Consider the following 3,224-nt stretch of genomic DNA (forward strand, 5'->3'; position numbering starts at 1 on the left):
ACGTGGGTGTGGCGGTTATTTACCATTCATGGTAACGTACCAAGGGCATGTGCATACCAAGTCACCTGCAATAAGTGTAAAATGGTAGTGAGTCAAGGGAGGCCTGGTTCGTACAGCTTTGTTACGACTACTATGAAGCGTCACCTAAAGTCATTCCAAGGTAGGGCCGTTCGTAAGGTTGTACCTTGCAACGAGCGTAGCAGGTTGAGTTCCTCTACTTCATCCTCTGTTTCCGCTCCTCTTACCACAAGAGACACTCCTGTGGGAGAGCGCATCCCTCCAGCTGCCTCACAGGTCATTCACAATGCTGATGACCTTACCTTTCGAGGGTCACAGTTTTGTGTGTGTACTGCGATGCAGTACTCTGCAGGGGAGAGAGACGTCAAAGTACTTTTGAGACTCTGGTCTCAGAACACGAGAAGACTTGCTCCCTACCTAAATAAGGCCCACCCTACATCTTGCTCTCTCCACCTACCCTTTCTTATCCCTGTGGTTGGTGTCCCCCACTTACCCTCCTTTCCCCTCCTCTCCTTGTGTGTCGTGTGTAAAAAAACAAAAAAAATAAAAAACAACAAAAAATTAAAAAAGGCTCTTTTCAGAGCCGCCTTTCACAGTCAATAAATAGAAGTGGCAAATAAACTGAGCAGGCTACTGTTTTTTTTTTTTTAGAAGTCTGCGGACAGTTCGCGAACATCAAAAAAAATTGGAGTATTTCCCTATCAAAATGATTGCACTTTTATTTGGGAGGAAGAGGTGGCTCTGAAAAGAGCCTTTTGTGGTATTGTTTCCCTCATTGGATACAGGTAAACAGTCACACAGCCATCCACCAATCACATTCAAGACCTCTACATCTAACTGCATCATCAGAGTTCAGCACTTCAAATGTACTGTAGATTACTCTGAGTACAAGTTTCATATCATTGGAAAGCACCTACTACAAAAACTACTGCACAAGTCTCCAACATTTCTACTTGCAGCTGTATGCATATCCACATGCATGAATACAAACAACAGGTGTGCATTTGTTCTGCCCAGCTCAAATACAAATCTTATGAATGCATATAAACAGAGTAACTGCCACTTAATCTGTATAACCTACAAAATAAACGTACTGTTATTTTTCCCATCTACTATAATCAACTGTCACTTCCAAACCTGTCTGCAATCTAAACAAATGTTTGCACACACAGCTATCTAAAAAATTACACACAGCCAGGATAAGGTCGAGCACCTTCAAACACTCACACAGATAAACACTAACATTGAGAAATTCCCAATTGCAATAACACCACTACCTGTACATCACATCCTTCTGATTTATTACCCAAACCTTCCCAATTACATACATTCCATGCTGTTCTATAAAGTATCTGCCAATTACCTTATAAAAATTGCAAAAATAAGTATATCATTATTTCTTCTTTCTCCTAACATCCAATAACACAGCCTTAAGAAACCAAGCGTGTTTCATACACTTTCTATTCTACTTGTTTGCATAGCATGTTGAACTAACATAATGTAAATAAAATATGAAGCCTGCACATAGTCAAAGGAAACTACATACTATATACACACACAATTACTAACTTCTTTACTTTACAATTACAGTGAAGAGCACTCTCCTGAAAAGCAGCAGAATCTGAAGTACAAACAATAACTCAGAAGAAACCTAATCTTTCCACACAAAAAAGTAAGTAAAATACTCAATACTGCCATAATATTCTTACTGTTACTCGAACACACTGTGCGGTTGATTCATGGTATTTGTGCATCAAAAAAAAAAGATAAGAGCACCATTCTGTTCACAAATACCCATTTGTTAAACAGCAATTTGCAGACTGAATTCTGCACAAATCCCTGTTTTTTCAGCACACAAATAGCATAGCTCAGCTTCTAGAATGTTATTATTACAGAACAAAGTACTGTTTTAATCCTGTACCATTAGATTTAGTATTTGTGCTTCTCCTCACCACTAGCTTACTTTCTACTGTCAACTGAACCCAAGTATAGTGACACACAAATAGAAGAATAGCCTCCAAACACCATTTCATACATCTCTACCATCATACTCAGACACTCACGCACACAGCACACAAGCATTGCAGAACAACCCAACCCATACCTTCTTTATTTTTTTCAACAGACCACAAAGAATGCCTACCAAAAAGGAAGTTCGTACAAAACAACGTAAAAGTAGAGCAAATGAAAAAAGAAGTATCCAAAATAAGCATCCATCTCTAGCAGAATTTGTACAAAAAGTTCAAACAATACAGCCAATACAGTCATTTAGCAAAAATAAACATGTTTCCAGTACAGAAACTCTGCCTCCTCTATTAAAATGTAAAAGGAAACAGAAAACGGTTTTCAAGAATTCAGCTACCACTACTGCTAAAACTACTCCTGTAAATCTTGATATAATGGCAAGTAAAAATACCCCAAAAAATATTTTAGCAAAAATGTTTCGCCACACAGTCCTTCAAAACCTTATAAAAATGGGAGAGAAATCATACAGAATCCTTAAAACCTACCGTATTTCCTACTCAAAAGAAAATTATTTATTTTATTGTTAAAAAGAATGAAACCACTAACAAAACTAATTAGTAAATTACAAAAAAGACTTCTCAAAAAATGGAATGTCAACAAAAATAACTTCTTAAATATCTGTGGAGGTGAAGGGAGTCACACCACAAACACAGAACCATATTTTAATGAAGAAGCATACAAACAAAAGCAAACAAATACGATTGCTATAAATAGCAGTGGACGAGGTTATGAAAAAAGAAATAATACCATAATGGAACAAGAAATTCTGCTCACAAAAATATCCCCTGAAAACTCAGAATTACCTCTCCATTCGACTGGACGAAAACATCCAGTATACACATGTTCATGCACGTCAATGTGTAACATTCCCAACAAATATTTCAAATCTTTATGCCAATTTATCAATCATTATGTTAAAGCCAAAGAAAAAAATCAAAACGAAACTGCTGAAAAATATGGATACCTGTCCAGTACGTAAATACACAGGGCTACAAGGACATTCATTAGCCTGCATTTTAGGACCAATTTGCAAACGCACCTTCCAGCATATCAAAATGATATCAACTCATCATCCAAATATGAGAAATCTAGTCTATAACCTGTACTATGCCAAAAGTCCTGCATTAGCACTAGCCAATTTAAATAACAATCTTCTACATGGTACAGCCAAAGAACTACTT

This window comes from Ambystoma mexicanum, chromosome 1q (assembly GCF_040938575.1).
Source record: "Ambystoma mexicanum isolate Mex_15411 chromosome 1q, UKY_AmexF1_1, whole genome shotgun sequence".
NCBI classification, from domain to species: Eukaryota; Metazoa; Chordata; class Amphibia; order Caudata; family Ambystomatidae; genus Ambystoma; species Ambystoma mexicanum.